This window comes from Canis aureus, chromosome 16, assembly GCF_053574225.1.
Source record: "Canis aureus isolate CA01 chromosome 16, VMU_Caureus_v.1.0, whole genome shotgun sequence".
Taxonomy (NCBI): Eukaryota; Metazoa; Chordata; class Mammalia; order Carnivora; family Canidae; genus Canis; species Canis aureus.
Genome location: NC_135626.1, coordinates 47669166 through 47695074, shown reverse-complemented (window position 1 = coordinate 47695074; position 25909 = coordinate 47669166). Strand labels below are relative to the sequence as shown.

The 25909-nt window shown below is 43.4% G+C and overlaps 1 long non-coding RNA gene across 1 annotated transcript in view; it reads right to left on the bottom strand.

Annotated features, from left to right (window-relative positions):
* The window catches only part of LOC144286821 (uncharacterized), a 46758-nt gene extending 21085 nt beyond the window's left edge, over nt 1–25673 (bottom strand). Inside the window, exons 1-2 of the long non-coding RNA XR_013354764.1 lie at nt 25129–25673; nt 6666–6746 (exon numbers count right to left, since the gene is read on the bottom strand). This is a non-coding gene — a long non-coding RNA (uncharacterized LOC144286821). The remainder of the gene's footprint in view (nt 1–6665; nt 6747–25128) is intronic.
* Nucleotides 25674–25909: the final 236 nt, after the last annotated feature.

Below are 25909 nucleotides of genomic sequence, written 5' to 3'. Positions count from 1 at the left end.
CCTGGGATCCTGGGATTGAGCTCTGCTTCAGACTCCATGCTCAGCAGGGAATCTGCTTCTCCCTCTCCCTCTGTGTGCTCATTCACTCTCTCTCTCTCTCAAGTAAATGGATAGATAAATCTTAAAAAAAAAAAAAAACAACGAAACAAAACAGAATTTAGCTAATATTTATTGAGCTCTTACTAGGTATTAGGCATTGTGTCAGGTACTAGAAATATCGTTCATACTGATATTATCCATACCCGATGAAGCAAATAAATGATGGCAAATAATTGGGGCACCTGACTGGCTCAGTTGGTAGAGCATGTGGCTCTTGATCCTGGAGTCATGAGTTCAAGCACCACGTTGGGTGTAGATTGTTTAAATAAATAAAAAATTTTTAATGGTAAATAGCAATACATAGCAAAAAAGGAATTGAAGAAGATGCTGAAGTGGTACAACATAAAGTAAGGAAAAGGCAAACCAGGGATCCCTGGGTGGCTCAGCAGTTTGGCGCCTGCCTTCAGCCCAGGGCGTGATCCTGGAGTCCCAGGATGGAGTTCCGCATCAGGCTCCCTACATGGAGCTTGCTTCTCCCTCTGCCTGTGTCTCTGCCTCTCTCTCTCTGTGTGTGGGTCTCTCATGAGTAAATAAATAAAATCTTAAAAAAAAAAAAAAGTGGTCAAGACAAACTTCTCAGTGAAGCTGAGGCCTGAGAAATAAGGAGCCAGTCAGTTCAGGCAGAGGGAATTGCTTTGTGCAAAGGCCCTGTGGTAGAAAAAAAGCTTGATATGTTCAAGGGGCTGAAAGACCTGTATGCTTGGAGCACTGGGGGATTGTGAGAGAAAGAAATGCCGGAAAGCTGGAAGTAGATTATTCTGTTTTGTAGGCCACCAATCCTATTCTTAATGCAGTCTGATTTGACATTTATTTATTTATTTATTTATTTATTTATTGACTCTACCTATTTATTTGTTTTTTTTTTTTTGTTTTTTTTTAATTTTTATTTATTTATGACAGTCACACACACACAGAGAGAGAGAGAGAGAGAGAGAGGCAGAGACACAGGCAGAGGGAGAAGCAGGCTCCATGCACCAGGAGCCTGACGTGGGATTCGATCCCGGGTCTCCAGGATCACGCCCTGGGCCAAAGGCAGGAGCCAAACCGCTGCTCCACCCAGGGATCCCCTACCTATTTATTTGAGAGAGAGACAGGTAGACAGCAACAGAGAGCATAAGCAGGGAGGAGAGGGAGAAGCAGGCTCCCCGCTGATTGAGGAGCTCGATGTGGGGCATAATCCCAGGACCCTGGGATTATGACCTGAGCTAAAGCAGATGCCTAACTGACTGAGCCACCCAGGCACCCCATAATTTGATTTTTAAAAAGATGGTGGTAAATGCGTTGGTGGAAGGAAGTATGGCCCCAGAGAGGCAGGAAGGAGATTCTAGAGATTAGCTTACTCAACCACTTCTCCTTTGTCTTCCCTTGCTATTCAGACTGTAAAGCCAAACTTCACTTTCCCAGGCTCCTTTGCAGCTTGGTGTGGCCATGTCATGTGACACATGTTTGGGAAAGGTTTCCCTCCAGAATAAAGAACAAAGCTCAAGTGAGAAGGCTTGTATCCTAGACCTTCTCTTTTTTTCCTTTGGAGCACAGATGTGGCTCTGGGAGCTGACACACTGCAGACTATAAAACAGGAAGATAATCTTGGACTGTCTTTCTCCTTAGTTATTGTCACATTAGTAAAATATCCGTTCCTTATTTAATCTTCTGTAATAGAGTTTGTTTGTTTTTAAAGATTTTAAGTAATCTCTACACCCAACGTGGGGGTCAAACTCACAATCCTGAGATCAAGAATGGCATGCTCTATCGACTGAGCCTGCCAGGTGCCCCCATGTTAGGGTTCTTTGATACTTATAGGTGGTTCTGATAGAGATGTGTTTGCAGTTGTCCAGGAGAGAGGTCGTGGTGGCTTGGACTATGGTGCTGATGGATATGATAATATTGTGGAGGAGGGCCACCAGGCCTTGCTGGGGAACCAGACTTGGGGAACAAGGGAAGGGGTAAGTTGTTCTCCAAATATGAAGCTAGCAAGTGGCAGAGATGAAAGTCAAATCCAGCTCTCCCTTGTCTCTTTGTACATAAATCATTCGATAAATGTTTGCTGTTGACAGCGACCTCCCAGGGCTCCAAGTCTTTTCTTCAATGCCAAACTCGTGCCTATTGGGCTTCTTCTAACAGAGGGTTGCCTTTGGGTGCTGCCATGGGTTTAGGAAGCTGAACTGTCAATGTGGCCAGTCCTTCCACCAGTGTTGACTAAACACTGACTAACAATGTAGAGGCAGGGGAGCCTCAGCAAGCTGACTTGGGGAGGAAGTGTGATATTCCCAAGACTCTGATTTCTGTAGTCTCGCTCAGATGTCCCCTTCTCCATTCTAGAACCCAGAGTTTATTAAGCCCATGAGTCTACCTGGATGCTGGTTCTGATCTCTCAGCCAATCTTTGTGACGATGAGGTCTAAACTCTGTGGCTGAGTTGTCAGCAACATGAAGATTGCAGATTCAAGAGATTTTCTTCTAGTTCATAGAACAAGTGATTCACAATTGTACATACTAATGGGAAAATTGGATGATGGAAGAGGATTTTATTCTTCTTCAGTATATGGTTATATTGGTTTCCCGGGGTTGCCACATCAAAGAACTATGAACTGGCTGTTAAAACAACAGAAACTTATTATCTCACAATTCTAGGGGCCAGAAGTCTGAAATCAAGGTGTTGACAGGCCTCTCTGAATGCTCCAGAGGAGGATCCTTCCTTGCCTCTTCCAGCCCCCAGCAATCCTTGGCTTGTAGACTCATCACTCCATTTTTTTTTTTCTTTTTCGTTTATCCTTTTTTTTTAAATTCCTTTTTAATTTTTTTCTTCTTTCTTTTTTTTGTTTCAAACCTTTGTGTTGAGGGCAGCCCAGGTGGTTCAGCGGTTTACCACCTCCTTCAGCCCAGGGTGTGATCCTGGAGTCCCAGGATTGAGTCCTGCGTCAGGCTCCCTGCATGGAGCCTGTTTCTCCCTCTGCCTGTGTCTGTGCCTCTCTCTCTCTCTCTGTGTCTCTCATGAATAAATAAATAACTAATCTTTAAAAACAAACAAACAAACAAACAAAAAACAACCCTTTTGTCGAGGGCTGACATTCAATAAATTGCAGAGAAGGAGCTGCTAGACCCATCACTCCAAATCTGCCTCCATCTTCACTTGACTTCTCAGTGATTTCTGTACCTACATCTCTTCTTATAAGGACACCTGTGACTGGATTTAGGACCTACTCTAACCCAGAATGACCTCACCTGAACCTGATTACACTTGCCTTTATTCCAAATAAGATCACAATCACAGGTACTAGAGGCTAAGGCTTCAACAATCTTTTTTGGGGACACAATTCAATCCGAAACAATGTCACCATATCTAAATGATGGCAAGAAACTGACAAATTGTCCAGAGAACATTTTCTCAATTTCCTTTGCTTCCCACATGAATGGAATACTTTTCCTTGTTGGAAATTGCATTCCTTCCCTTCACTTTTTCCTTTTTTATAGAGAATAGTTGTTTATTTTTAAGAATTTATTTTTAAGTAATCTCTACATCCAACATGGGGCTTGACCTCACAACCCTGAGATCAAGAATCACATGCCTCACCAACTAAGCCAGCCATGGGCCCTGAAAATAGTTGTTTTCTTAATTACAATAGGAAACAGAGCATGGGATCCCTGGGTGGCACAGCGGTTTGGCGCCTGCCTTTGGCCCAGGGCGCGATCCTGGAGACCCGGGATCGAATCCCACATCGGGCTCCCAGTGCATGGAGCCTGCTTCTCCCTCTGCCTGTGTCTCTGCCTCTCTCTGTGACTATCATGAATAAATAAATAAAATCTAAAAAAAAAAAAAATTACAATAGGAAACAACTGCCCACTGTATAACATTTGGAAAACAGAAAAGCACAAAGAAAATCACCATAATCCTACCTATCAAAGATAATTATTATTTAGAGTAATTTTCCATGCATATACAGTTTTTCTTTGTATAAACAGTATCACACTCCATAAACTGTTTGAAGCCTATTTATTTTTACTCAATATCACATGTATATTTTTCTATGCTAAGAAATGTTCTTATATGGGGGCGCTCAATGTCACCTTCCTGAGATCACAACCTGAGCCGAAACCAAGAGTGGATGCTTAACCGACTTCACCACCCAGGCATCTCATTATGTCTCATTTTAAGTTTTGGGTTTTTTTTTAAAGATTTTATTTATTTATTTATTCATGAGAAACAGAGAGACAGAGAGGTAGAGACACAGGCAGAGGGAGAAGCAGGCTCCATGCAGAGAGCCTGACGCCCGACTCGGTCCTGGGACTCCAGGACTACGTCCTGGGCTAAAGGCAGGCACCAAACCACTGAGCCACCAAGGGATCCCTCATTTTTTTTTTTTTTTTTGTGAGGGATCCCTCATTTTAAGGTTTCTGATGCATATTGATAAACTGTCCTCCAGAAAGACTATACAACAACAGCATATGAAAATGCCAACACCTGGGATGCCTGGGTGGCTCAGTTAGTTGAGCATCTGCCTTTGGCTCAGGTTGTGATCCTGGGGTCCCGAGATCGAGTCCCACATCAGGCTCCCTGCATGGAGCCTGCTTCTCCCTCTGCCTGTGTCTCTGCCTCTCTCTCTCTGTGACTCTCCTGAGTAAATAAATAAAATCTTAAAAACAAAACAAAACAAAGGGCAGCCCCAGTGGCACAGCGGTTTAGTGCCGCCTGTAGCCTAGGGCATGATCCTGGAGACCCTGGATCGAATCCCACGTCGGGCTCTCTGCGTGGTGCCTGCTTCTCCCTCTGCCTGTGTCTCTGCCTCTCTCTCTCTCTCTGTGTCTCTATGAATAAATAAATAAGTAAATAAATAAATCTTTAAAAAAAAAGAAAGAAAATGCCAACAACAGAGAAAGGGCTGAGTTGGCATGAGGTAGGGTGACAAAGAACAAAACAAAACAAAATGCTAACAGTAAATCACATAGGCCTCCCTGAAGAAATCTGTCCATTTTATTCTGGTAGTATTGTTAAAAATGCACTTTTTTTTTTTTTTTAAATAAGTAAACTCCATACCCAATGTGGAGCTTGAATTCATGACCCGGAGATTGAGAATCTCATACTCTACGGACTCAGTTAGCTAGGCACCCCTAAAAATGCAGATTCCGAGCTTGTTGGTCAGGAGTGAGGACAGCAACTCTCCATTTGCAACCTGCAAGGGTGCTGCCACCACTGATCTGCTGACCCTGCTTTAGACAATAAAGCTTTAGAGGACTTCCAAGTCAAACAAGCCAATAAATCATGAAAAGCATTATCTTAATATCAGGAGGTCCTAATCACCAAACACTTTAATGATTACTCCATCTGAACAGAAGACAGTAATAAGTTGCCAGGTGGAATGGTTGCTAGGTGTAGATGGTAAAAAAAATCCTGGATCCTAGTCCTTTAATATTTTTTATTTATTTTTATTTATTTATTTTTTTAAATATTTTTATTTATTTATTCATAGAGATGCAGAGAGAGAGGCAGAGACACAGGCAGAGGGAGAAGCAGGCTCCATGCCGGGAGCCTGACGTGGGACTTGTTCCAGGGTCTCCAGGATCATGCCCTGAGGGGCTGCAGGTGGCGCTAAACTGCTGCGCCACTGGGGCTGCCCTGTTTTTGTTTTTATTTTTATTTTTTAAAATTTTATTTATTCACTCATGACAGACAGACAGAGAGAGAGAGAGAGAGGCAGAGACACAGGCAGAGGGAGAAGCAGGCTCCATGCAAGGAGCCTGACATGGGACTCAATCCGGGGTCTCCAAGACCACACCCCAGGCTGAACGTAGTGCTAAACTGCTGGGCCACTGGGGCTGCCCCTTTATTATTTTTTAAATAAAGCACAGAGCCTATCATGGGGGTCAATCCCATGATTCATGAGATCATGACCTGAGCAGAAACAGAGTCAAACATTTAACCAAATGAGCCACCCAGGTGGCCCCATTAGTTATTTTTATTTTTTAAAAAGATTGTATTTATTTATTCATGAGAGACACAGAGAGAGAGAGAGGCAGAGACACAGGCAGAGGGAGAAGCAGGCTCAAGGCAGGGAGCCCTACGTGGGACTCAATCTGGTACCCAGGGGATCACTCCCGGAGTTAAAGGCAGACGTTCAACTGCTTAACCATCCCCCTATTAGTCCTTTAGAGGCACCTCACCTTCCAAGGTTCCTTCTTTCTTGAATCTGACTCCATCTTGGTCCTGACTTCTTTAATTTTTTTAAAAGAATTTATTTATTAATGAGAGATAGAGAGAGAGGCAGAGACAATGGCAGAGAGAGAAGCAGGCTCCATACAGGGAGCCTGACATGGGACTTGATCCCAGGTCTCCAGGCTCACGCCCTGGGCCAAAGGCAGGCGCCAAACCGCTGAGCCACCCAGGCGTCCCATTGGTCCTGACTTCTACATCTAGGCCGATTCCCTGGTTTTCAACCACAGTTCCATGAACACAAAATTGTGTCTTCTTTAAAGAGCTACAGTGGTCTTGACCTCATTCTTGTCCAGTCCTTGGCCTCGCTCCTTCACAGAGTGTCCTCTGAGCATCTGCCTGGACCTGCCTTAATTCCTTACCTATGTCAGTAATACCTGTAGGTCCTCTCTTCTGGCCCAAACTCCAGCTTCTCCTAGCTCAGTGAGAGTGAGAAGGAAAACCTGTTGGCAATGAGAAGGAAGTAGGTTTCTAAGAGGAAAGTAACTCCAGCAAAAATAATCATTCCTTTCAGAGATTCTTTATCACGAGTTCTATGATTCCTTCTAGTCTAGGGGTCTAGAGGGTGAAGGCCCACTGGGGGCGTTCTCTATGAAAAACACTTTAGGACTATTTGTTCCTTAGTCCCACCAGCAGCTCACTAAGGTTGTCTGTGCGACTAGGAAAGAAAACCCATGTGGAGTATCTCTGGGAGCTCCAGGACCAGCTGGGGGTACCTAGGGAGCAGAATTTAGAGGGCCGTGTGATGAAGGTGGGCTCCCCAACACATATGACACCTTTGTAACATACTTTCTTTTTTAAGATTTTTATTTATTTATTCATGAGAGACACACAGAGAGAGAGAGAGAGAGGGGCAGAGACACAGAGGCAGAGGGAGAAGCAGGCTCCATGCAGGGAGCCTGATGTGGGACTTGATCCCGGATCCTGGGATCACATCCTTAGCTGAAGGCAGATGCTCAACCGCTGAGCCACCCAGGTGTCCCATGTGACAGACTTGATATTCATTGATGACATTGCCAATCACCCTCAGGGTCTCCCCAATGACAGGAATGATACACAGAATAATTCCAAGGACATTCCAAGGACAATTGTTCAAGGGATCACTGCTTTCTCTAAGTCACTGTGAGATGTGACTACCTTGGATTTTACCTTTGACCCACCCACTATCCACATGAGGGTGAGCCTGTTTTCAAGATGGAGGATTCTTTCCCAAACCAAGCTCCTTCAACTGCTCACCTAGGAGTATCTATCAATTTCCCTAATGTACCTCATCCAACTTCCTTTGCCCTCATTCTGATACCCTCTACTTGTCCTAAGTCCTCCATGGAGCTCCCGGCCATATCACCCTCACAGGAGCCAAGAGACAGCCCCAGCAGTACAAGAAGAGGTGAGACGTGCTCGTGTCATTGAAGTAGGAATGGGGTCTGCATTTTCTCTCTCAACTATGAAGACAAGGGAGAACTGAGGTAATAGTTCTATACTGTCGATACTCTATTTCAGTCCTCTTGTGATACGCAAGCTTCTGTGGGCTGACCTCTAGTCTGTAAGCTGAGTGTGAGCCAGGGGCCACGCCTATTTTGTTCACTGGTTGTATCCCCCGAACTCAGAACTATGCTTGGCACAAGCAAGGATTCACTTCATATGTGCTCAATGAGAAACAGGCTGGGATCAGGGTCTAAGGGTTGCCCGGGGGGCTCAGTGGTTGAGCATCTGCCTTCGGCCCAGGGCGTGATCCTGGAGTCCCGGGATCGAGTCCCACATCGGGCTCCCTGCATGGAGACTGCTTCTCCCTCTGCCTGTGTCTCTTCCTCTTTCTCTGTCTCTCATGAATAAATAAAATCTTTAAGGAAAGGGAAAAAAAGAACTACCGTTTAAAACACTGGCTGTAGTCTAAATTCCAAACACCTAATCACATTGAGAATGACAGCTGGCACTCACATAGAGCTTACAGTGCCCTGGGGGTTCATGCACTAGATGGCTTCAAAGCAACCTGCAAAGCAAGTCTTGTTATCACACTTTTTAGATGTGGAAACCGGGTCTTAGAGTTTGATTTGCCTAAAGTTCCATAGAGACTAAGAACTGGGGTTTGCAAAGAAAGGCTGGGGCATCCCATAATGCCTTTCTGTTAACACATGTTTCCTGGGATACAACTTGGGTCCTGTTCATATATATATATATATATATTTTTTTTTTTTTTTTTGACAGAGAGAAAAAGAGTGCACAAGCAGGGGGAGCCTCTGGCAGGCAAAGGAGAGGGAGAAGCCGACTCCCCAAATGAGCAGGGAGCCGGAATCAGGTCTCCATCCCAGGACCCTGGGACCACGACCTAAGCCGAAGGCAGATGCTTAAGCAACTAAGCCACCCAGGCGTGCCCAGGTACACTCTTTTACTATTTTCAGTTATTCAGTTTTCTGAGTCTCTTCTCACTGGGTTGACCCCATGAAATCAGCAGCCCAGCCCAGTGCACCCCTGGGGTTGTGTTACTTTGGACAAGTCACTCAACTCATCCTGTTTACCTCTTTATAGAGTTTTTAGTGTCTACCTTCCTCAGAGATACTGTGAATATCAGGGGAAAACAGATGACATTAAACACTATTTATAGTAAAGTTTTATACATTCATAAAAATAAGATTCAGATGTGACTGAGTAATGAGCTTAAGAATACAAAATAAAACTTGTCCTTTAAGTTTTGACAGGCTCCAATCCTCTGCTATGGACAGGGCTAACTGGCCATTTCAGCAGACTTTACAAGTACATTAGAATGAGCTAGGAACACCTAATGTTTAGAAAGTATTTGGGACGCCTGTGTGACTCAGTGGTTGAGCACATTTGCCTTCGGCTCAGGACGTGATCCTGGAGTTCCGGGATCGAGTCCCACATCAGGCTCCCTGCATGGAGCCTGCTTCTCCCTCTGCCTGTGGTCTCTACCCCTCTCTCTGTGTCTCTTTAATGAATAAATAAATAAAATCTTAAAAAAAAAAAATAGAAAGTATTCTGGAGCACCTGGGTGGCTCAGTCTGTAGAAAATGCAACTCTTGATTTCAGGGTCATGAGTTCAAGTCCCACCTTGAGCAAAGAGCCTACTTAAAAAAATGCAAATAGGAGTATTTTTCTATTGATTGAATATGTGTGTATAAAAATGTATGTATTCGATTTCTTTAAATCCTTATGGAGGAGATCCCTGGGTGGCTTAGCGGTTTGGCGCCTGCCTTTGGCCCAGGGTGTAATCCTGGAGTTCCGGGATCGAGTCCTGCATCGGGCTCCCGGCGTGGAGCCTGCTTCTCCCTCCTCCTGTGTCTCTGCCTCTCTCTTTCTCTCTCTACATCTATCATGAATAAATAAATAAATACATCTTAAAAAAAAATCATTATGGAGAGGCACCCAGGTGGCTCAGTGGTTGAGCGTCTGCCTTTGGCTCAGGTCATGATCCTGGGGTCCTCAGATCAAGGTCTGCATCAGGCTTCCTGCAGGGAGCCTGCTTCTCCTTCTGCCTATGTCTCTGCCTCTCTCTGTGTGTCTCTCATGAATGAATAAAATCTTTAAAAATAAGTAAATAAAAATAAGTCATTATGGAAAATTAATTTCAAATGTATACAAATGTTGAGACTAGTATAATGAATCCCATGAACTTATTTTCAGATTCAACAATCATCAAATTCATGGCTAAGGACATTTCATCTAATCTCTCTTTTTCCCTTTTCCCATATTTTGAAGCTACTAGAAATCACATACTTTCTTTTATATTTTAGTATATATCTCTGAAAGAGAGGGACTTCCTGTTGAAAAATATAAAACAGCTAAAATGCAATAAAAATTATTCCTCTTATCATCAAATACCTATTCAGAAATCCACCTTCTTTGTTTATACTTATATATTTTTTAGGTTTGTTCATACTGAGATCCAGTAAGGTTCCCATATTAAGATCGACTGATATCTTTTAAAAGTCTCTTTAGAGGTTACCTTTTCCCCTCTTCACTACACTCTTACAATTTATTTTGTATTAGAAAACCTAAATTATATTTTAAAGACTCTAAATTAAAATTATCTTGAGATCATATATTGGTCTTGAAGAAACAGTATCAATTAGAAGAAAATCATCCATACTTTCTATTTCCCTCTTATAGTCAAACATGGATTCATTTGCAAGGCGGTAATCAGTAAAAAGATAGCATTGCATTGTAATATTAAGGTGCATAGGCATACCTGCTTAAGATAGTTTTTAAATGTAATAAACCAGTTTTCAAGCAATCTCAAATCTATAGAGTTACTTCTTTCGTTCGTGGTGTCTAAAAGGAAGAATAAAGTCACGGAGCACATCTTATGTGTAAGAACACAATATATAGTTAACGGCAAGGGCAAATACCGGGGCACAGGGCAGAGAGTGTTCTGCATGGATAAGAGCATGAAAGTCCACAAAGATTAGCTGCTCTTTATTAAGGGGCTCAAGGCTTCCAGAAACACGAAAGTTTAAAGAAACCTGGTTGCCATGGCTGCACAAAGAGACAGAGACAATCCTAGTTCACCTACAACGTAGAGAGGAGTTTAAGGGACTGCTTTTATCTCCGTAATTGCTCTAATTTCCCATTAGCCATTGTGGGAGTAGAATGAGCTGAGCTTCTGCCCCCAAATGGCCTTAGTTGAAGCACTGTGGGCCCAGAGATGAGCCTCTGTGGGCGGGGAAGACGGGGAGGGAGAGGGCCTTCTTTCCCTCATCTCTTCTCTGGCCCTTTCACCCCTTGCCCTTTGAGTCTTGCCAATGTACACCCTGCCCCAAGGGTGGTTCTGGGAGAGCAACAGAGCAGCTGGGCTGGGTGGTTGGTCAGAAGTGACTGGGTGTGGACTCTGGCCTGGATGACAGGAGGGATGCCTGGCCCTGGGAATGGAGCCAGGCTGAATTATTTTTCTGGCTATTGTGGGCCTCAATATACATTCCTTTCTCCCTGTCCAAGCTGGAAATTCCATTGCGCTGAGGATCTGTGTGTGTGAGCACGTGTGTGGTATGAAGAGCATGTAGGGAGAGGCTGGAAGGACCCAGGCTTGTGGCTTTCCTGGCCCTGAGATCCCAGCCCACAGCTCCAGGGCTCAAGTCTCTGGCCTTTCAGGAAACTTGCAGGGAGAGCAGAGAAGAGGCCCTCAGTACCCTCCAAGCCACCTTGGCAGGGCAGTGTCAGCTTGACATTACATGGAAAAATTACGATAGCACACCTTGATTAAAGGCTTATAAGATTGTAGCCAGGCATTTTCATGCATTATTGATTCTTGCTGCATATCCCCAGTAGATGGGAAAGGACTGGAGGGACACAGGAAAGGGAGCTTGGTGAGACCAAGTAACTTGCTCAAAGTGAAACAAGATGAACACATTTGGCTCTAGTGCTGCAGCCGAGCTAGGCAAGTCATTTGGTCTCTCTGAGCCTTGGTTTCCATAGTTGCAAAGTATAAATAACAGAAATACCCACCTGGAGAAGTTCATTCAAAGCCAAGATGAGCTAATGCATGGAAGGTTGGTGATGAACTAAAGAACTATCCAAAGATAAGGTCGGAAGGTTGCAAAGAAGCTGGCTCAGCACAGACCCAGGTGCTTTCCTAGTAACAAGGCAGTATCTTTGATGAAATACTTCTAGTCAGTCAACTAGGCTATCTCATGGTAAGAACACCATGTCTTTTCAACAGCATTCAAAAGATTTCTTTTATTACTTTTTTTTTTTTTTTTTTAAGGAAATTCTATACCCAACCTGGGGCCTGAACTCACCATCCCGGGATCAAGAGTCACATGTTCCTCAGACTGAGCCAGCCGGGAGCCCCTCATTCTGTACATTTTGAGGCCCTCTGCACTAGCAGGTGCTATCTAGATTCTGTGATTACATGACAGACTTAGTCTTGCCCTCATAGTTTAATGGGGCCAACAGAAAACCCAAGCAAACAAGTAAGGAAATAATGTTGCGCTCAGTGCTAGGAAGGAAGTGAAGAGCCGATGCAGAGATAGAATGGTCAGGAAAGGCCTCTCCAAGGTGGAAACTAAAAGAGTAACAAGAAGCCAACCATGTGGTAGGGGTGGAGACAGAACAACAGGTATAGGGGACAGCCTGAACACAGATGATTGGAGGTGGGCTGGCCAGGTTGTGGAGAGTGGGCCTGCAGGTAAGGCTCAGAGTACAGGAGAGATAGACAGGGGCCAGAGCACGCAGGGCTTGATGGACTATAGTAGTAAGGACTATACTAAGTATTGTTTTACTTATTTATTATTAATTTTTTAAAGATTTTATTTATTTATTCATGAGAGACACAGAGGCAGAGGGAGAAGCAGGCTCCATGCAGGGAGCCCTATGAGGGACTTGATCCTGGGACTCCAGGATCATGCCCTGAGCCAAAGGCAGACACTTAACCACCGAGCCACCCAGGTGTCCCATAAGCATTGTTTGAAATGCAAGCTCTACGCCCAATGTAAGGCTCAGACTCATGACCTCGAGATCAAGAATCACGTGCTCTTCTGAGTCAGCCACGCACCCCTACAGTAAGCTTTTTAATTTTCCTTAATCTTTTTTTAAAAAATATTTTATTTATTCATGATAGACATAGCGAGAGAGAGAGAGAGGCAGAGACACAGGCAGAGGGAGAAGCAGGCCCCATGCCGGGAGCCCGACTTGGGGCTTGATCCCGGGTCTCCAGGATCACGCACTGGGCCAAAGGCTCAACCACTGCGCACCAGGGATCCCAATTTTCTTTAATCTTACTTCTTTTTAGCAAGCTCTATGCCCAATATGGGGCTTGAACTCATGACCCGAATACATGACTCTATTGACTGAGCTAGGCAGGCACCCCTATAGTAGGTTTTTTTAAAAAGACTGTGGTAAAATTCACATAACATAAAGTTCACCCCTGTAACATTTATTCCTATTCCTCTCTCAACCCGTCCTGCCCCCTGGGCTTTGGAAACTACTGATCTGCTCTCTGTCATGGGTTTACCTGTCTTGGACGTTTCATATAAATGGAATCATATGGGACGCCTGGGTGGCTCAGCAGTTTAGTGCCTGCCTTCGGCCCAGGGCGTGATCCTGGAGTCCCAGGATCGAGTCCCACGTCGGGATCCCTGCATGGAGCCTGCTTCTCCCTCTGCCTATATCTCTGCCTCAATCTCTCTCTCTCTCTCTCTCTCTCTCATGAATAAATAAATAAAATCTTAAAAAAAAATAGAATCATACTATATGGCCTTTTGTGATTGGCTTCTTTCACTCAGCACAATGTTTTCGAGGTTCCTTTGCATTGTGGTGTGTTTAATATACCAGAAAGGCTTCTTATTTTTCTTGTTTTAAAGCAATCTCTATATCCAACATGGGGCTGAAGCTCAAAACTCTGTGATCAAGAGTCACACAGTCTACTGACTGAGCTAACCAAACACAGGTGTTTTGTTTTAGGTTTTTTTTTTAATTTATTTCCTTGAGAGATCACTCAGGGAGAGAATCTCAAGCAGACTCCCTGCTGAGGAGCTTGATGCAGGGCTTGATCCCAGGATCCTGAGATCATGACCTGAGCCCAAACCAAGAATCAGAAGCTCAACTTACTGAGCCACCCAGGTGCTCCCCCTTCAGTACAGGTTTATTAAAGGGCATGTGTAGTCCAGTCTGATTTATGTTTCAGGATCATGTTTATTGCTATGGAGAGGACAGGAGAGAAGCCAGGGTGAAAGTGGGCAGGTGGCTAGGGGCTGTTCCAACAGGAGGGTGAGAGATGGAGGAGGTGTGGAAAGGTGGCTGCAGTGGAAATGGAGAGGAGGCGGCACTTTGGAAATATTTTCTAGGTCAGATGGACAGGACTTGCTGATGGATGTGGGAGGGCAAGGGAAGTGGGGGAGCCAAGTCCCCAGGAAGTCCAGGATAGGGGTTACAAATGTGTTCCATTTGGGGTGTTTTAAAGTTGAGAGCTAATTGGAGATGTTAATTTGACAGCAGAAATTAAAATCTGGGAATTTGTGGGAGTATCAGAGCTAGAGATAAAAATTTGAGAGTTATCAGCCAGAAGACTGAATCTAAATGCAAGGGGTTAAAAAAAAGAAGAAAAAAAAATAAATAAATGCAAGGGGATATGTGTTAAATTACATGCATTGTAACAAAGTGATTTCGACCCAGAAGGTAACCAAGAGTCCAGTACTTCTCAGCTCCAAGCTAATAGCAAAATATCCTGCATTTGAGTGAGTGTCAGCATTTATAAAGACAGAAACTAGTATCCTAAAGGTCTATATGCAGAGGTGCCAGCCTCACCTAACAGATCTCTTTGCATTTCTATTGCCACTCTGGTCCAGTCAGGCGGGTGGTTAGCCCCAAGCACCAGTAACTGTTAAGTGCATGGATTCTAGCCTTCTTTCTCTTTCTTTTTTTAGTGTTTTATTTATTCATTTATGAGAGACACTGAGAAAGAGGCAGAGACACAGGTAGAGGGAAAAGCAGACTCCTCGCAGGGAGCCCCGTGTGGGACTCGATCCCTGGCGGGGGATCAGGCCCTGAGCGGAAGGCAGACACCCAACTGCTGAGCCACCCAGGGATCCCTGGATTCTAGCCTTTCAATAAGAAAACCAAGTGGGATCAGTGTCTTGGCTTGAGTAGAAAACAAATGCTTTGTTCATCAAGGTCACTTACATTGAAGAAATCAAACTTTTTTCTTAAACTTCTAACAGAAGGGAAATGTATCACAGTTGACTCCTATACAACAGAACTGCGCAGGTCCACTTATATGTGGGTTTTTTTTCTTTTTTCTTTTAAAAGATTTTATTTATTTATTCATGAGAGACACACAGAGAGAGGCAGGGACACAGGCAGAGGGAGAAGCAGGCTCCATGCAGGGAGCCCGACGTGGGACTCGATCCCAGGTCTCCAGGATAATGCCCTGGGCTGAAGGCAGGTGCTAAACCGCCAAGCCACCTGGCCTGCCCGGCTTTTTTCGATGAATACAGTAGAGTACTGTATTTTCTCTTCCTTACGCTTTTGAAAATATATATTTTATTTATTTATTCATAAGAGACATAGAGAGTCAGAGACATGGGTAGAGGGAGAAGCAGGATCCCTGCGGGAAACCTGAAGTGGGAATTGATCCCAGGACTCAAGGATCAAGACCTGAGCCAAAGGCAGATCCTCAACCACTGAGCCACCCAAGCATCCCTCCTTATGCTTTTTAAAAAAGGTTTTATTTTTATTTTTAAAAGCTCTATGCCCAACATGAGGTTCAAACTTACCTACCCAGCAACCAAGAGTCACATGCTCCAACTCTTGATCTCAGGATCATAAGTTTGAGTCCCATGTTAGCTGCAAGCTCTACCAACTAAGCCAGCCAGGTGCCTTCATATGCTTTTTTCAAATAACATTTTCTTGGGCACCTGGAGGCTCAGTAGTTGAACGTCTGCCTTCGGCTCAGATCGTGATCCCGGTATTCTGAGATCAAGTCCCACATCGGGCTCCCTATGGTGATCCTGCTTCTCCCTCTGCCTATGTCTCTGCCTCCCTTTCTGGGTCTCTCATGAATAAATAAATAAAATCTTAAAAATAAATAAATAAATAAAGGGGCAGCCCGGGTGGCTCAGCAGTTTAGTGCCACCTTCAGCCCAGGGCCTGATCCTGGAGACCCGGGATTGAGTTCTGCATCAGGCTCCCTGCATGGAGCCTGCTTCTTCCTCTGCCTGTGTCTCTCCGTCTCTCTCTCTGTGTCTTCACCTCGTGGCCCTGGCTGTTCTCCTCACTAATTCAACAAATAAATAAATACCTGCCATGTGCCAGGCGCTGACCTAGTGCTTGGAGGGAAGCAGTGAACAACACAAGGATTCTGTCCTGATGGAGCTTAAATGGAGAGACAAAAACCCTCTTAACAGATTAATAAGATTATATTGTTGGATAGTTAACAGTTTTCTGGGGGGGAAGTGAAGGAGAGAAAGATACTAGAGAGTACTATCGTGGGCACGGAAGGGGGTTAGCAGGGAGGTCAGGGAAGGCTTCACTGAGGTGACATTTGAGGACCAACCCCAAGAAACTGAAGGAAGAAAATAAGAATAATGTGTACAACTGCAAGAGGAAGACATAGCAGGCGAGCACTAGTGAGGTCGGGAAGAGTGAAGTGACAGGGACACAGGTTTGAAAAAAGACTGATGCAATTTGTCTTATTTGTTTGTAACAGGATCGCTCCATCTGCTACACGGAGAGTGGACTGCAGGGGGCAAGGACAGAAGCTGGAGCACTGTTAGACTTTTGTAGTAATCCAACCAAGAGAGCACTGTAGCAGAGGGCAATCGAGAGAGCACTGTAGCAGAGGGGTAATGGAGGAGCTGCCGCCCGGAGTCAGAACTAAAAAAGCAGATTTCAGATTAAAACCACAATGAATTACCACCTCATACTTACTAGAATGGCTACTAACAAAACCCCAAACAAAACCAAACCCAGAAAGTAACAAGTGTTGGCAAGGATGTGGAGAAACTGGCACCATTATGTCCTGCTGGTAGGAATGTAACACAGCTTGGCAGTTCCTCAAAATATTAAAAATAGAATTACCATATGATCTAGTGATTCTACTTCGGTGTAAATCAGAACTGAAAGCAGGGTCTTGAAGAAGTATTTGTGCATCCATGTTCACAGTGAAGGGGTGCAGAATATACTGTAAAATAATGCTTCTCTGGCATAAGAATTTTTTGCTGTTATTTATTATTTTTAGCAATCTCTACACCCAATGTGGGGCTTGAACCCACAACCTTGCGATCAAGAGTCATGTGCTCCAATGACTGAGCCTCCCAGGTACCCCCAAGGACAATTATTTATCATCAGAGATAACTCTAGACTCTAGACTCTAGCTCAGGAATAGTGCAGAGGACTCCACATAACAAACCCTATGGAGTGCCTGGGTGGCTCAGCTGGTTGGGCATCTGTCTGCCTTTGGCTCAGGTCATGATCCCAGGATCCTGGGATAGAGCCCTGCATCAGGATCCCAGCTCAGCGGGAGTCTGCTTCTCCCTCTATCTCTGTCCCTTCCTCTGCTTGTGCTCTCTCTAATAAATAAAATCTAAAAACAAAAAACAACAAAAACAACCTACTAAGCAGCACCTATCTTTCATTATTTTCCCCCAAATATTTACCTTCCCATAGTTTGTGGCCCTTAGAAGCACACAGTCCCAGCACCTTGTCTTGTCTCATCTCTATAAAATTTATTGTTCTTTTGTTAAGATGCAATATAAGCCTGAGTTCTAATCACCCCTTGAGTCCCTCATGACTGAGTTCTCCTGTGTGTACACACTTGCTAAGAAACCATTTTTCCCTGATTAATCTATCTTGAGTCAATTAAATTTGCAGGACCCCCGCCAGAGAACCTTAGAGGGTAGAGGAAAAAAGTTAAATTGTTCGTTCCTTCCTTACAATAGCAGCATTAGTCACAACAGCCAACCATTAAAGCAACACACGTGTGACACCAACAGAATGGGTAAACCCACTGTGGTATATACATGCAATGGAGTATTACTGGACCTTAAAAAGGGGCATTCGGACACAAGCTACAACGTGGATGAACCCCAAAGATGTCCTGCTATGGGAAAGAAGCCAGCCACCAGAAGACAAATACTGTACGATTTCACAGATGTGAATTATGTAGAGCAAACTCAGGACAGAATGTAGAATGGTGGTTGCCAGGGACCGGGGACGGGGGAAAGGGAAGTTGTTTAATGGATAGAGCTTCAATTTTGCAAGATGGAAAAGTTCTGGAGTTCTGTTCCACAACAATGTGAATATATTTATTACTGAACTGCACACTGAAAAATGGTTAAGATGGTAAGTTTTATGGTATATGTATTTCACTGCAATTTTTTTTTTTAAAGCAATGCTTTGGGGGGCACCTGGCTGGCTCAGTCAGTAGAGCAGGTGACTCAATATTTGGGTTTTGAGTTTGAGCCCCAGGTCAACAGGTTGAGTCTACGTAGAGATTACTTAAAAAAGGAAATCTTTTTTTTTTTTTTTTAAAGCAATGCTTTTAATCTATTATAAGACAAAGTGGTTCAGAAACCACTGACTTAAAAAATTATTTGGAATGGAAGCAGGCAGCAAACAATTCCAAAGACACAAAAGAGTATTTAAATGGTAAAAAGTGGGATGCCTGGGTGGCTTTGCGGTTGAGTGTCTGCCTTCTGCTCAGGCCCCTGGGACATCGGGCTTCTGCTGCTTCTCCCTCTGCCTGTGTCTCTGCCTCTCTGCCTCTCATGAATAAATAAAATCTTAAAAAATAAATAAATAAAAATAAATTGTAAAAAGTGAGCAGCACTCTCAACTTGGTTTCCTCCCCAGAGGCAAACACTATTTCTAATTTCTTGAGTGTCCTCCTATGAGTATTCCAAGTATAAACATATTCCTGTTATTGATACTAATCACAGCAAACCCACTGCTTTTTGTTTTCATCTATTAAATTCTGGGGATTGTTCCATATCAATACATGCTCACCTATTCCTTTTAAAATGCCTCTATATCAAACCATTGCACAAACATACCATATTTATTTATTTAGCCAGTATTCTCTTGGACATGTTATTTCTAAATGTTTCCTATTGCAAAAAGGTTGGAAATGGATATTCTTGTACATGCTTCTGTGGGCACATGTGCCAAATATCTATAGGCTAAATTCCTAGTAATAGAGGAATCAAAGGATGTCTGATTTTCAATTTTAGTAGATATTGCCAAATTGCCTTATGAGGCTATACCAAATTTATATTCACACTTAAAATGTAATGCATGCCCAACTGCCCTACCGCTTCACATTTGTTCATAAAAAGCCCAAATCAGCACAAACATTTCACCAGCCGACCTCATCCAGTCTACCATCCCTCTTCTTGCATGCCAACTATAGGTGGCTCTTGAGCCCTGTTACTCAAGGCCTGATGATTTACTTTTCTAGTTTTTTTTTTTTAAGATTTATTTATTCACGAGAGACACACACATACATAGAGGCAGAGACACAGGTAGAGGGAGAAGCAGGCTCCATGCAGGGAGCCTGACATGGGACTCGATCCCGGGTCTCCAGGATCATGCCCCAGGCTGAAGGCGGCGCTAAACCGCTGAGCCACCCGGGTTGCCCACTTTTCTAGTTTTTTTTTTTTTAATTTTTATTTATTTATGATAGTCACACACAGAGAGAGGCAGAGACACAGGCAGAGAGAGAGAAGCAGGCTCCATGCACCGGGAGCCCGACGTGGGATTTGATCCCGGGTCTCCAGGATCGCACCCTGGGCCAAAGGCAGGCGCCAAACCGCTGCGCCACCCAGGGATCCCACTTTTCTAGTTTTGTATCCAGTGCAAAACTTCTGATTTTTATCCTTTAACCTCTTGACTTGTGAGAAGCATCCCATCCTAGGCAACTAGCAAAGAACCCTTAATATCCATCCTTCTCCACCCCTTCCTATGGGGAGCAGTGGTCTGAAGATGGAGGATTCTCCACAAAGATTCTCCCTTTACAACAGATCTTTCTGCAACATGAACTGAATTACGCTTGCCCCCTTCATTACTCATCGTGCAGTTCGAACAAACACATCACACCCTCATGGCACTTAGTCACTTGCTACAAACTCTGCAGAGATCCCTTCAACTGAGAATAAATAAGGCTCCCTGATGTTAGGTGATAAAGAAGTATTCTAACTAAAATTCGACTTTATCCTAATAATGTGACAGACAGTGTCTCTAAGTGTCCTTCCTTTTGAACTCAGGCTCCTAAATCAAGAGTTACATGCTCCACTGACTGAGCCAACCAGGCGCCCATTGATCTTGTTGGTTTTGTTTTTTTTTTTAAAGATTTTATTTATTCATGAGAGACACACACACAGAGAGAGAGAGAGAGAGAGAGAGAGAGAGAGGCAGAGACCCAGGCAGAGGGAGAAGCAGGCTCCATGCAGGGAGCCTGAGGTGGGACTCGATCTCAGGTCTCCAGGATTACGTCCTGGGCCAAAGGTAGGCACCAAACCGCTGAGCCACCTGGGCTGCCCCTGATCTTGGTTTTGATTCTTTCTTTGGAAGTGTCCTTCCTCTCACTTCCACATTTCTAGTCTTTACCCATCTTGCAAGAGAAACTTCAAATGCCACAGCCTTCCATGAGACCCTAACTGGCAGCAAGCTTCACCATCCTCAAAACTCCCCCAGCATTTAGGACACTTGAAGGTGGGGATAGCATTTTCTTCTTTGTACTCTGCACCACCACATGTGGGTTACTGAAGTCATACGCTCTTGGATATCCTAGTATAAGTTACTAGGCATGTCCTGTTTCATGCTAAACCCATAGAAAACTACCTGTACCAGGTGTCACAATGCCCTCATCAAGCTGTTGATTCTGCTGGTCAATTTTAAACCTCTGAACAACAATAACAAAAAACCAAAACCTCTGAACAGAGTCCTGGCATTACCTGTACTGCCTATACCTGGGTGTCTCTGTAACCTTCCTGGGCCTTGCTCTCAGCCATACTTACCCAACTCATCTCACCCTTTCACATACAGCAGCATAGTCACTATACTTGAAATTACATGTAAACTCTGAAGCGCTGTACGAATCCCAGTCTAGGCACAGTGTGATTATTTCATCTTAATTTATTTTATTTTCACATCAATTTGACTAAGGAAAGTGCAGGCAGGGCAGTTACATAATTTTCAAAGTCAGGACAAACTGAAAATATAGGGCTCTTTCGTAAAAAAGCAAGTGAAAAGTGTCATTAAAGGTAATACAAATAAACCTTTTCCCTTTCTTCTAAAGTGTCTTTCTCACTTTGTCATGGTGCCTTTTGCTATTTAATGCTGTGGTCCCTTGTGGCATGGGTGGTACTTACAGGGCCTGGCCCTACAATGAGATGCAGGCACAACCAGAAAGTGTTACAGACATTAAAATTTGAACTCCATATACTTTTCATGTGTCAAGAATTATTATTGCTCAGGACGCTGGGGTGGTTCAGTTGGTTAAGCGTCTGCCTTTGGCTCAGGTCATGATCCCAGGGTCCTGGGGTGGAGCTCTACATGGGGCTCCCTGCTCAGCGGGGAGTCTGTGCTTCTCTCTCCTCCCCCACTTGTGCTCTCTCTTGCTATCTCTATCACTCTCTCTCTCTCTCTCAAATAAAATCTTTTTAAAAAGTACATGAAAAAAAAAGTACATGAAAAAAAAGAACTATGATTTTTTAAAGATTTATTTATTATTTATTTATTTATTCATTTATTTATTTATTTGTTTGCTTGTTTGTTTATGAGAGACAGACAGAGAGAGAGACAGAGAGAGAGAGAGAGAGGCAGAACAGGCGCTAAACTGCTGAGCCACCCAGGGATCCCGAAAAAAAAAAGAATTATTAATCTTTTGATTCTCTTTCCTAACCATTAAAAAAATATAAAAACTGTCCATAGTTTGTGAGCCATAAAAAACTCCAGTCAATTAGATATGGCCCTTATAGTTTCCAACCTCTGAACTAGATGACTTTATTAACTGAACATTTAAAACCTGCATAGATTGGGACGCCTGAGTGGTTCAGCAGTTGAGCATCTGCCTTTGGCTCAGGGTGTGATCCCGGAGTCCCAGGATCATGTCCCATATCGGGCTCCCTGCATGGAGCCTGCTTCTCCCTCTGCCTATGTCTCTGCCTCTCTCTCTTTGTGTCTCTCATGAATAAATAAATAAAATCTTAAAAAAAAAAAACTTGCATAGACTGACAGAAAAGCTTTTGTGCAAAATAAAAGGAAAATGTGGCTGCCTGTAGAGATGAAAAGTTTGTGGTAGTTCAAAGAGAAAAATGGTAGGAGATGTGAAACATCACATGATTTTCAGTAGATTACATTAAACTCAAAGCAGTACCAGATTCATCCTGTAAGCAGCAAATTTCAGAAAAATGTAATTCACCACAGCAAATTAAAGATGCTAATTTCAATTTTATTGACTGTAGTTCTGAATTATTTTTAGTACTTACTTTTCCCTGTACAAATCTTATCCATTCAAAGCCTAGGTCTAACCTTCTCTCTCTAACAATATTCTAGGCCTGTGGCTCCAAATAGAAGTCCAGGAGTGATGCCCTGTAACGTTAGAATATGGGTGAGGTGAACGGAGAAAAATTAGGGCAAAATAAAGACTTCTTCTTAAAGGTTAATTAGCAAAACAAAGCCTTGGTAACCTTATGTCAGATCCCAGGATCCTTTGGAAATTATACAGACCCGTGATACCAAAAGTTCGGGAAACACTGCTGCAGATTTTTCTTTATATAGCACTCCAATACTCATTTGTTTGGCATACAAAGGTGAACTTGTATCACTACTGATTTTGCTTTGTTGGCTCCTCATCTAGACAGGAATGAGCACATAAAAGGCAGGAATTCTGCTTCTGTGTCTAACCAATCCCTTGGATCCTTACTTAGTTGATGTTTATAGGAACTTTCCTCCATCTTTTTAAATTTTTTTAAAAATTTATTTATTTATGATAGTCACACAGAGAGAGAGAGAGAGGCAGAGACATAGGCAGAGGGAGAAGCAGGCTCCATGCACTGGGAGCCCAACGTGGGATTCGATCCCGGGTCTCCAGGATCACGCCCTGGGCCAAAGGCAGGCGCCAAACCGCTGCGCCACCCAGGGATCCCAATTTTCCTCCATCTTGTAGTTATTTCCTACCCAGGCTGTCTTATCCAATCATTATCATTCAGTAATTTTTATTTTATTTTATTTTATTTTATTTTATTTTATTTTATTTTATTTTATTTATATTTATTTTATTTTATTTTATTTTATTTTATTTTATTTTATTTTATTTTATTTTATTTTATTTTTTAAAAGATTTTATTTATTTATTCATAGGCACAGAGAGAGAGGGGCAGAGACACAGACAGAGGGAGAAGTAGGCTCCACGCAGGGAGCCCGACGTGGTACTCGATCCCGGGTCTCCAGGATCACACCCCAGGCTGCAGGCGGCGCCAAACCGCTGCGCCACCGGGGCTGCCCTCAGTAATTTTTAATGATACTTACTCCCCCTACTTCATCTGCTAACAGTTCCTAACGGAGGCTGTTCACTTGCTTCTTCCTAAACCATAGTCCCATTTGCCCTGGCACAGGGGATCAGCAAGAAAGGCTTAAGACGGGATCCCTGGGTGGCTCAGCGGTTTCGCACCTGCCTTTGGCCCAGGGCGCGATCCTGGTGTCCTGGGATCGAGTCCCGCGTCGGGCTCCCAGCATGGAGCCTGCTTCTCCCTCTGCCTGTGTCTCTGCCTCTCTCTCTCTCTCTCTCTGTGTCTATCATAAATAAATAAAAATAAATCTTAAAAAAAAAAAAGGCTTAAGACCTTTAGCCAAATACCAGTGTTCCTAACCGATACTCTCCCAAAGGTTTTAGTATATTTGCACATAATACTTTTATTTTTTAAGAAGAAATTTTAAGTCTTTTATTCTTCTTTTTACAGTAGGCTCTATGCCCAAGGGGCTTGAACTCATGCCCAATACTTTTAAAAAATTAATTAATTAAAAGATTTTAAAAATTTATTCATTTGAGAGAGATCACAAGCAGGGGGAGCAGCAGAGGAAGCAGCAGACTCCCTGCTGAGCAGGGAGCCAGATGCAGGCTTCCATCCCAGGAACCTGAGATCATGACCTGTGCCAAAGGCAGATGCTTAACCATCTGTGCCACCCTGGCACTCCCCCCATACTTATTTTTAAAAAGAACTTGAGTTTGAGCCCAAACACTGCCACTGAGGAGCAAGCAATCTTGAGCAAATCCCTCAGCTTCGTGGGGGTACCCAGCGGACTCAGTTAAGCTTAAAACTTTTTTTTTTTTTAAAGATTTGATTTATTTATTCATGAGAGACAGAGAGAGAGAAGCAGAGACACAGGCAGAGGGTTCCATGCAGGGAGCCCGATGTGGGACTCGATCCTGGCACCCCAGGATCACGCCCTGAGCTGAACCACTCAACCACTCAACCACTGAGCCACCCAGGCATCCAAAGCATAAGATTCTTGATCTCGGGGTCATCAGTTCAGACCCAATGTTAGGCATAGATCTTACTTTAAAAAGTTTAAAAATTAAGAAAAAAATCTCTCAGCTTCTCTATCTGTAGGTAAGGGATGAATTATTATTATTATTATTATTTTTTTTGAGGGAGAAAGAGCATGTGCGTGCAAGTGGATGGGTGGGGGAGCAGAGGCAGAGGGGAAGAGACACTCTTAAGCAGGCTCCACACTCAAGAGTGAGCCAGGGCTCAATTTCATGATCCTGAGATCATGATCTGAGCCGTAATCCAGCCAGACACTTAACTGAGTGAGCCACCCAGGCACCCCAGGGATGAACTCTTAATAGCTATGGCACTTCCACTATCATATACAAATCAGTGCTACACAAACATTTGCAGCATCTCTATAATGCGACAGATTGACAGATTGCCTTTTTAGTTACATAATTTCTTATTAAAATCTCTGAAAAAAAAAATCTCTTTGATCCAGGAGAGAGGAAGCACTGAAGATTTAAAAAGTTCTCTGTGTTCTCTGTTACACTATAAAGGAAAACTATAATAGAATTAAAAAAAAAAAAAAGATCAGGGGGACACCTGGGTGGCTCAGGGTGTGATCCTGGGGTCCTGGGATCAAGTCCTGTATCGGGCGCCCTGCAAGAAGCCTGCTTTTCTCTCTGCCTATGTTTTTGCCTCTATGTGTCTCTCGTGAATAAATCAATAAAATCTTAAAAAAAAAAAAAAAAAAGGCAGAGATTTGAAGCAAAAGTAACTAAGATCTATAGTAGAGAACAGGTAAGAAAACAGACTCTTTAAACATTTCCAGAGAAATTCCACCCTAGGGGATCCCTGGGTGGCTCAGCGGTTTGGCGCCTACCTTTGGCCCAGGGCGTGATCCTGGAGTCCCGGGATTGAGTCCCACATCGGGGTCCCGGCATAGAGCCTGCTTCTCCCTCCTCCTTCGTCTCTGCGTCTCTCTCTCTCTCTCTATCATAAATAAATAAATCTAAAAAAAAAAAAAAAAAAAAAAGAAATTCTACCCTATAGAAAATGCAACCACATATTGCCAGTAGAATTATTTCAGAGAAATATTTAGCATCAAAAATACAACAGGGAACAGCGCTACTCATTAAAGATAGAAGTACAGACAAAACTTCCTTTGAGGGCAGCCCTGGTGATGCAGCGGTTTAGCGCCGCCTGCAGCCCAGGGCCTGATCCTGGAGACCTGGGATCGAGTCCCACGACGGGCTCCCTGCATGGAGCCTGCTTCTCCCTTTGCCTGTGTCTCTGCCTCTCTCTGTGTGTCTCTCATGAATAAATAAAATCTTTAAAGCAAACAAACAAAAAAACACACAAAACTTCCTCTGAAACCCTAAACACAAGTAACTTAAACACACACTTACCTATAAGAGAAGTAAAGTACTAATTTATACTTAGGGTATCCTGAAAAGTTTAAATAGCTTATTATAAAATTACAAATTGAAACCCAAAGGAACCAGAATCTCATAAAGTTTCTAGGTCCAAATACCAATTTAGAGGAAATCTGAATTAAGAGAACTTAAAAAATGATACAATAAAAACATCAGCATAACCCAGACTAGAAATCCTACAGGACAAATGCCCTAATTTCTTCAATCAATGCAATAAAGAAACAGACA